The 10253-nt window shown below is 37.0% G+C and overlaps 1 pseudogene; it reads right to left on the bottom strand.

The window, feature by feature from the left end:
* Positions 1–2799: 2799 nt before the first annotated feature.
* On the bottom strand, positions 2800–4503 carry LOC146887789 (uncharacterized; annotated as a pseudogene).
* Positions 4504–10253: the final 5750 nt, after the last annotated feature.

Below are 10253 nucleotides of genomic sequence, written 5' to 3'. Positions count from 1 at the left end.
CCCATGGTGACTCCTATGGCCCAAGAAAGTGAACAAATGACCCTTGCCAACATCTTACGTGAGATGGAAGTGAGTAGGAGAGAAACTTTTGACCAATTGAGGGCGGATAGGAGGCAAAGTGAGATCTTCCTACAATAGCACATCCAAAGACTTGAGCTTAGGGAAGATGATAGGAGAAGGAGGAGGTCCTCTTCCGAGGACTCTAGCCATGGTGGAAGAAGAAGAAGGCACGACTATGATAAAATCTTTATATAGGATTTGGATTGGGCTTTTCGATTGATAAAACCTCTCAAATATCTTTTAAAATAAAGATAAAGATAAATATTCAAAGATATTTAGAGAGATCTAAACTATTTGACAAATATAGTTTGGTTAATAATTTATGATATAATTAAATAAATAAATTATTTAAAGATATCTAATAAATTATTAACAAATGATATTTGCATTAATTTTCTCAATAAGTCATTTTCAATCCTGTAGTCCAAATTTGCAGAGACATCCAAAAATATTAATATTTTTAGTTAAACCCCTCTCCTTTGACCAATCATTGACCAGATTTGAATATTGACCAGAGTTGACTATTTGACAAGCTTTTACTAGTTTGACTGTGCAACAGCAAACTGACACGTTGCAGCTCCTTCTCTCTCCAGAATTAGGGTTTCCGCTTCCAATGTTGTTGCTGCCGCAGGTGATGGTTTTGTGTGGTTGCCGATCTATTGGTGCACTGTGTTGGAGGTTCAAACTGGCCTCGTGATGGTCGCACGAAGTGGTACAGATCTAGTGCGCTAATGGTGGATGCGACGCAGTTGTGGGTGTTGCAGTGGCCGGCGATTGACGAACAGGTGCAGGGGTGGTCTGATTTGAAAGTTGGGGATTGCCACATGCCATGATCTGAGTGAGTTGGGTTTAAGTGGTAGTAAGGGTGTAAATAGACATATTAGAGGGTGTAAAAGTAGATTTTCTGCAGCCCATTTGGAAAAGGGGAGTTTATGTGTAATTTAGGGGGTGCATAAGTGATTTTCTCAGAACTTGCTAATTTCAGCCTTATTTACAGGTGGTTTGTAACTTTAATCAATTTATTTTCTCACCTTCAATGAGCTTAATCTTAATTTCAGCTGCATCAACAAACGTTAAAATATTCAAACATAATTTATGTAGCTAAAAATCACTTTTTAACACATTTTTATCACACAAGCTCAAATGGCCTAATTATAAGAATTATCAATTAAATCACTCTTTAAGCACATAAACTCAATTAAATACCCAGAATTAAACATTGAATGAGGGCAAAAATACGCACTCATCAGCCTTCTAGACAAGGCATCAACCACCAAATTACTTTTGCCCTTCTTGTACTTTATCACATAAGGAAATTGTTCCAAGAATTCCATCCACTTAGCATGTCTTTTTTTCAGCTTGTGTTGGCCCTTCAAATATTTTAGCGACTCATGGTCACTATGAATGACAAACTCTTTGGACACAAGGTAGTGTTCCCAAGTTTGAAGAGCCCTAACTAAGGCATACAATTCCTTATAATAGGTGGGATAGTTGGGGGAGGCACCATGAAGTTTTTCACTTAAATAAGCAATTAGGTGCCCTCCTTGCAACAACACAACACCTCTTCCTACATCGGATGCATCACACTCTAGCTCAAAGGTTTTTGAAAAGTTTGGTGAAGCAAGAATGTGTGCATTGGTGAGCTTTTCCTTGAGTTGCTGAAAAGCAGACTCTTGTTTTTCACCCCAATTAAAAGATACATCTTTATTGACAAGTTCATTGAAGGGTGAAGCCAAAGTAGAAAAGTTAGGAACAAACCTCTTATAAAAGCTTGCCAAACCATGGAAGCTCCTAACATCTCAAACATTTTTAGGAGTAGGCCATTCTTGGATGGCCTTTATTTTTGTAGGGTCAACATGTACCCCATTTTTATTTACTACAAAACCTAAGAAAATAACACTATCTACACAAAAAATGCATTTCTCTTTATTTGCAAACAAACTATTTACCCTAAGGATGGTAAGGACAGACCTCAGATGGTCTATGTGCTCATGCAAGCTCTTGCTATAGATCAAAATGTCATCAAAGTAGATAACCACAAACTTTCCTATGCACTCTCTAAGAACGTGATTCATTAGCCTCATGAATGTGCTAGGTGCATTAGTAAGCCAAAAGGGCATCACCAACCACTCATATAATCCAAATTTGGTCTTAAGAGCGGTTTTCCACTCATAACCTTCTTTGATTCTTATTTGGTGATAACCACTCTTTAGATCAATTTTAGAAAACATGAGGGACCCATGCAATTCATCAAGCATGTCATCAAGCCTAGGAATGGGATGCCTATATTTAATGGTGATGTTATTTATGGCTCTACAATCACAACACATTCCCATAACCCATCCTTTTTAGGTACTAACAAAACAGACACAACACAAGGGCTAAGGCTCTTTTGAACGCAACCTTTCTCCAAAAACTCTTGGACTTGGGATTCTTTCTCCTTTGTTTCTTGAGGATTTGTCCTTTGTTTCTTGAGGATTTGTCCTAAAGGGAGGAAGCCCAGCAAGCCCTTCTTTAGGGAATATATCCTCAAACTCTTTTAAAAGATTTTCAATTTTAGGAGGTAGATTCTTAAGCTCAAGAGATGTGGCAGTGCATGTGAGTGTTCCTTTACACAGCAGGAGCCATGAAGGTTGGTCAATATTGAGAACTTGATTTAAATATTTCATGGTTAAAATGTTCTCATTTTGAATGACCTTGGGAGAAGGAACACCAATCTCTCCGGCCTCAGATTCATCTTTATTTAGCTTTTGGACTTTTTTTTCTCTCATCTTTCTCTTTTTCTGTTTTGTTCTTCATTTGAAGTTGATCCTGAACCACTTGTGATTGCAAAAGAGGATGAAGAACAAACTTTTTAGCCTTGTGAGTAAAGGTAATCTCATTGGTGAGACCATTGTGCATGGTTTTCTTATCAAATTGCCAAGGTCTCCCCAATAAGATATGACAAGCTTCCATAGGTACTACATCACATAGCACACTATCTTCATATTTCCCTATGGAAAATTTGACCTTTAATTGATGATTGGCTGCCAAATCCCCATCTTCATTAAGCCAATGAAGTTTGTAAGATTTTGGATGAGGTAAGACAGTCAAATACAACTTGTCAACCAGCCTAGTACTACACGAGCCACTATCCACAATTAGAGAACAAATGTTTTCCAAAATTTTACACCTTGTGTGAAATATGTTTTCTCTTTGTGTTAGTGCTTTTGGAATAGGTTAGTTGTTGAAGATCCTTCTAACCATCAAAACGTCCCCTTCACAAGGGTGAACATCTTCTATATTAGACTCATTGGATTCCTCACTTCCACTCTCACTTTCATTTTCATCTTCGCTCCTATATCTATCAACACCCCTAAGAATCATGGTCTTTTTGGTGGGGCATTGAGATGTTATGTGACCTCTACCAAGACATTTGAAACATTTGATTTCACTTGTACGAGTGTGTGATGATGCACTCCCCTCTTTGTCTTTACCTTTTCCTAGATTCCTAGGTGGCTCTTCCTTTTTCTTTTCCTTCTTAAAATCCTTTTTAACATAAGAGTTAGTTTGAGCTTGATTTCTTTTTGAAAAAGATTTTCTCAAATTTTTTTGTTCTACCTTAATGCATATTTGCACTAAATCATTCAAATCTTGGTAAGGTAGAAGCTCAACTCCATCTCTTATATCAAGGTTTAAGCCACTTAAGAATCTAGAAATGGTAATGGACTCTTCCTCAATTATTCCCGCCCTCATCATAAGTAACTCCATTTTCTGTCTATATTCTTTCATAGACATATTTCTTTGTTGGAGTCTTTAGAGCTTGCTCATGAGCTCCCTATTGTAGTAGGAGGGAATGTGTCTCCTCTTAAGGGTTGACTTAAGATCATTCCAATATTCAATTGAAGGTCCATTACTTCTTAGCCTCTCTTGGACTATAGAAGTCCACCAATACATAGCATACCCTTGAAAGCTTAGGGTAGCTAGAGGCACTTTCCTTTCTTCACTAACTTGATGGCAAGCAAAAAGTTGCTCAACCTTCATCTCCCAATCCAAATAAGCTTCAACATCATCCTTTCCTTGAAAGTGAGGCAAGTCTACTTTAACTTCTCTAGGAGTAGGGTCTTTTCTTTGTCTCCTAATGTGGGAAGGTTGTTGATAATATTCTCCTAATCTTAATCCTTCCTCTTCTTCATATATTGAAGCTCCACTTCTAGACCCTTTGCTAGAATTACTCTTACTTTTTAGCTTATTTTGGATTTTCTCATCTCTTTTCTTTAAAGCTTTGATTTGTTCCTCCAAGAGAGCAATTTGGCCATATATTTCCAATTGATCTTTCACCTTGTAAATTGCCTCTTGTTGTCTCCATAATTCAAGTGATTTGAGTTGTTGACAAACATGTTTCAAACTATGAATTGAATCCTCATAATCACTTGCACTATGTAGGGAGGGTTGACTAGCCATGATTACTAAAAGCTAACTAAGAAATTCTAAAGAAGAAGTAAATAGCAAAGTTCTTGAATTATCTTCCAAGAAAGAGAGGTGAATCACTTGGATTCCTTACATACCAAGTATTTCCTTGCCAAAGTAATTCAAAGAATGTTGCACAAAACTTCTAAAATAGAATTAGACACATTAACAATTAAGCAACAAAAACAAAAAAGATTTAGAGTCAAACTATGCGGCCTACTTTGGTGAGGCTTGATGTTGCAAGACACACTCACCCTCTACAAGCGCTTTTACTATTTAAGAAGGTTCTAATTAAGAGATGAGAGAACACCTAAGGCTCCCCCAAGACACTTAATTAGTCCAAAATGATACAAGAAAGAAAACTTGAACAAATACAACTCAAACGAATACAATCACAAATTTGCGCAAACTTTAAAAGTCTTCAAGTGTTTCACTCCACTCTTTTCTTTCTTCTTTTGTCTCACTCAAGTGTTTGCTTTTAATTTTTTCCTTTGTGAACTTCACTTGTAGATTGGAGTTCCACTTTGGTTTCCACCTCCTAGGATGCTACCTTTAATATTTGGTTACCTCCAAAGAAATCTTCCACCAAGAATGTAACACCAAACCAAAGAAGCCAATAAGGAAAACACAAGAAAAGCTTAAATGAAAGAAGAGCTAAACTCAAGTGGAATATACATGAAACATACTCAAAGATTTAACAAAGAAAGACAAACTAGAAATAAGGCAAAGAAACAAGTTAAGCACTTAAATGAATTACCTAAAGAATGGCACTAGAGTGGATTAAAAACAACCAAAAAAAAAGCTAGAAATCTGCACAAAATTTTAATTTTCAACCACTGCCAATCCAAAAACGTGAAAATCAGCGTTTATTTCAGTGATTTATCATTTCTTCATTTCTTAACATTTTTCAATGATTTTTGTTTTCTTTTCTTCGTCTATGTTTTAGCTAGTAGAGGCAAAAATCAGATCTGGATTTGCAATAGCCAATTTTTTGTGATAAAACAAATACAGAAAGTGTACAGATAGACAGAAACTAGAACAACAGTAAAATGCAACAAAATAATGCTCTCAAACTCAAGTGATGGTAGTGATTCTAGTGTACTTCTTTTGCCACTTTCTTTTGATCTTTTCTTTTGATTATTTTTGGCACTTGCTTGTACTCTTTTTGTGCTCTTTTTCTTTTTTTTAATAGGTCTGACAGTAGCTAGTTTCCACCACAAATCAGAATCAGCACCACACTATGCTTGATCATTTGCATTTTAATAGAAACAAAAAGAGAAGGAAACTTAAAGGAATCAAAAGAAGATTATGAAACTCAAGGAAACACAATGGAAATTAACTCAAAGAACTTGCGAAGAACTAATTAACAAGTATGAACTCAAATACGAATATTAAAAGCACACTAGAAACAAAAATGAAACTTAGGTTATTAAGCAAGCACAAGAAAGATTCCCACTGGACATTAAGATAACAAAGGTTATCTAGATGTGAAGGTTCATCTCCAAGGCTCTAAGGGAGAAAAGAAGGTGTATTTATGAAACAAAAACAACAGTAAAACAACAGCAAAACAACAGTAAAAATAGACTGTAAACACACAAAATGGAAAGCTAAATAAAGGAATTTAAGACATAATTGAACTAAACATTACTCTAGACAAAACATATGGATGAGAAAATTAAAATGACTCAAATAGATGAAATAGAAAATGAATAAGACTCAAACGAAAATGTAAAAGGCACACTGATGAGTCATTATTTTCTTCTATTCCACTAGCCTTTGTGCACCTATTAGACAGTTGATTAGTGCTTAATTGTTCATCATTAGAGTGTTTTTCATCTGTTGGGCTTTATTGGGCCACTGTTCCAAATTTGGACTAATTTCACATTATTTGGCCTAATTTTTGTTTTTAATTATTTTTAGGTATTTGGGTGAAGCAATTTTGGAGCTTGGACATTAATATTTAGTTGAAGAGACTTTCCACATCATTGCCACATCATTTCCATATCATTTCCATGTTATTACCAAGTCAGCAAAGTCAATGGGTCAACATTTGAGGCCCAGAGTGGCATTTTTGTAAATCTGAGTGGCAGAGTGGCAGTTTTGTAAATATGAGTGGCAGGGGTGATATGACCACAAAATTAGGTCTGCATGGGGGAGACCAGCCGCTCCTTCTTCTTCCACACTCTCTCAAACCTCCATTTTTCTTGTTTTTAAGCTTTGGAAGGTGACCCATGGTGGCACAAGCGAATTTTTCACATTTTCCATTGGTTTTTCACGTTTTATGAGCCGTGGACAACACATTGAAGTTGTATTAACGTTTTCTACCATTTGGGTAACATTTATATTGAAGTATTCTCATTTTTTGTTGTTGTTTTCGTTGTTGCCCCTTTCTTTCCTTGCTCATTTTCGATTCCTACACCAATTTAGGTTTTCTGCATCAATTTGCACTAATTTGGATGGTTGAATCAAAAATTTATGTTTAAGCCTTATTCGGATTCCATGAGGAACTAAATTTACGTGTTCATTCTTTGTAGAGAATGGATTGAAACCTTGAGACTAGTGTTTTGTTCGGTGGAGTTATGTTAATCTCTCAATTTTGAATTTGCATTGGGTTTAAATGAAGAAATCGTTCTGTTTTTGCTTAATTTGCAGAGTGGAATCATTATGTGTTCATGCTTAGTGAATTGTAGCAGATTCATGGTTGTGTGCTTTGCTTAATTGCATTTAAGTTCGAGTTCATTTGCACTTAGTAATTAATTCGGGTCTCATTAGAGTTAATATAATAATTTTGAGTTGTAATCCGTGATTGGTGGATGTTCATTTGAAGCAAAGAATGAACACTATTTTTACATTAATTTTACACGTCTGCATTGAAGTTTTCAATTGTGCGTTGCATCCGTAAATCTGCCAACCCCCCCCCTTTGTGTTATTGTTGTGTTTATCTGGAAATTTCACTTTGAATGAAAATATTGGTCGTTGGGAGACGACTTGGTTCACTTTCATATACTGCATTTAATATGTTTTAATTTGGTGGGGTATGGCCTCTATCACACACAAATTCACCATGGTTGAGGTCTTAGGCACAATGGCCGAATGGTTCCAAAGGAACAATGATAAGAACCATATAACCAATGAGGTGAAAAGAAGAAAAACAACAAGACAATCAAAGGAAGTAATGTACAGCACGAAAATTGAAAGAAAAACCACAAGGAAGATGAATTTATCTCTTGACGTCAAGTTAGTGAAGAAAGGAAAGTGCCTCTAGCTACCCTAAGCTTTCAAGGGTATGATATGTATTGGTAGACTTCTATAGTCCAAGAGAGGCTAAGAAGTAATGAACCTTCAATTGAATATTGGAATGATCTTAAGTTAGTGATATCGCTGTCGTTAGGCGATCAAATTATCACTACTTAACTTTAGCAACTTCAGTATTGCCAAATTAGTAGTGAACGAACTAGTTAGGGTTAAGATAACCCTGATTCATCTCACAACGAATACGGAATTGATCTAAAATATTTGATACTTAAAAATGCAATTAAAATTGGTAAGAATACAAATATGGGAGTTTTGATATGCAAAGAATGAATGTCACACAAATAAAAGATTGTAAACACAGTAATAGAAAATAGGTCTATTCCACTGCTTTTTCAAAATAGGATTCTTGGCAATTGATGGTGATGGCAGCATCGAGATGATGCCCGACTGCGTGGCTGAAAGGTTGGACGCAGTGCAGATCTGTTGCTGTGTGATGGAGGCTTGCTCGTGTTTCCAGCAATGGATGCAATGGCTTTAACATCCCTAAGGAATATTACTAATATTTAATAAATAAATACGAAATGAAAGTAAATACCTCATGAAATAGAAATATGTTTTCCCAAAAACGCGGGAAAATTAAAAACTTTAATATACATGTCATAAAACCAAGAGTCCATAATTCATAAAACTAAAACAATATTTACATGGCTCCCAAAGAGTTACATATTTATCTCAAAATCAAAATAATAATATATAAACAAAATTCCAAGCTATCCCTCGCTCTGAGTCTATGCATCTCCTGGCCCACCTGTCAAATCATCTACTTCGGGGTAACGAATCATTCGATCATCGCCACACACACACAGAAAAGGTGAGCTATGCACAATATATAAACAAAATACATGAAATAAATATGCCACCTATCCCAAAATAACATAACTAATATTTCATGATTTTCAAATAACCCAACCATGACCTCATAGTCCTTCATGAGTTATATACATGAACTAGGTCTTGGACTTCCCTATGCTCCGACAAAACTAACTCATTCATGGTCCAACCCTATGAGCCTATCCCGCTCATAGTCCTGCCCTACAGACTCCTCATTTATAGTAAAACATCCAAGTTTCATACTTGGACCCTAGCACGCACGCAATCACCATACTATGGACTCCTCACCCAATAGTAGCCGACGGGAACTTATCAGTTCCTTGCCCATCGAACGCCCGACACATGTAATCACCTTACTAAGGACTCCTCGCCCATTAGTAGCCGACAGGAACTCAACTAGTTCCATGCCCATCATGTGTCCAACCACCAAGCACATCCCAGACCCCTATTGGACATAGTCCTTCAAGCCCAAACACCACACCACATGCATATACATCCTATACTTAGAATAAATCAGCCAAATCACACACACAAGCACACACAAACATGGAACTTCGCATAAACTCGCTTAAGCTAGGGACTCTCACCCAAGCTAGACCCTCAGTCTCTCTTAGGATAGTCCAGCTCGCCTGAGGGAGCTTAAAACAATGGCATAAACATGTTATCCTTAGGCGACATCATCTCGCCTGGGCGAGCCATACCATTGCTCAAAATAACCCACACCTCGCCTAAACGAGGATTCAAGCAAACAAACCTCCTTTCTCATCGCGACCTCGCTTAGGCAAGTCGTTCTCGCCTAAGCGAGTACCCTGTCGCTTAGAACCCCAATATGTCTCGCTTGGGCGAGATATCGCACTCAAAAATGGTTCAGGTTTCCTCGCGACCTCGCCTAGGCGAGCGTCTCTCGCCTGAGCGAGTAATGCGAACCAGGACCAAAACAAGACTCTGCAACTCTCGCTTAGGTGAGATGGAGTCGCTTGGGCAAGACTTGTAGGGTTTCGAGTTTGATCACGCGTACAGTTCACTCTAACAATGCACAAACATACCAAAAGACATTCTTATTCTTACCAAACCAATTTACACACATTGCAACAACACATAGGCACAATATAGACTCCATAAAATTCCCAATCTCCAAGTTTCACACCATTCCCATATTTACAGTGTATAAACCCCTTTTCTTCATGCATTTAGTCCAAAATTCAAATAAGACAGTGCTAACTCACAACCCCCAAATTCCCTCATGTGCATCACGAATTTCAGTGTATAATATACCAAAAACTACATCATATAGGACCCAATTGGATAACAAAACGCAACAACACAAGCAATATCAAAACACACATAATTTCAGCACCCCTAACCTGGATTCTTGATTGAATTTGCAAAGAGACTAGGGATTCCTTGGTGCACCAAATTCCTTGCTTCCACCTCTTTCTCTCACTCAGCCCTTGCACTCTCAATTCAACCTCTCACTCTTCCAATTTCCGCTCTCCTCTCACCCAAAACGAAAATAATTGCAAAAGCCCCTTTCCACCTCAATTTTTGCCTTTTATATGTGTCTTATTATTGGGTTAAAGGGCTGAAACGAATTTAGG

This window comes from Vigna unguiculata, chromosome 3, assembly GCF_037176805.1.
Source record: "Vigna unguiculata cultivar grain cowpea cultivar isolate G323 ecotype 2 chromosome 3, ASM3717680v1, whole genome shotgun sequence".
In the NCBI taxonomy this organism is placed as follows: domain Eukaryota; kingdom Viridiplantae; phylum Streptophyta; class Magnoliopsida; order Fabales; family Fabaceae; genus Vigna; species Vigna unguiculata.
The sequence above is the reverse complement of the archived record's forward strand: the minus strand, read 5'-3'. Positions and strand labels throughout refer to the sequence as shown.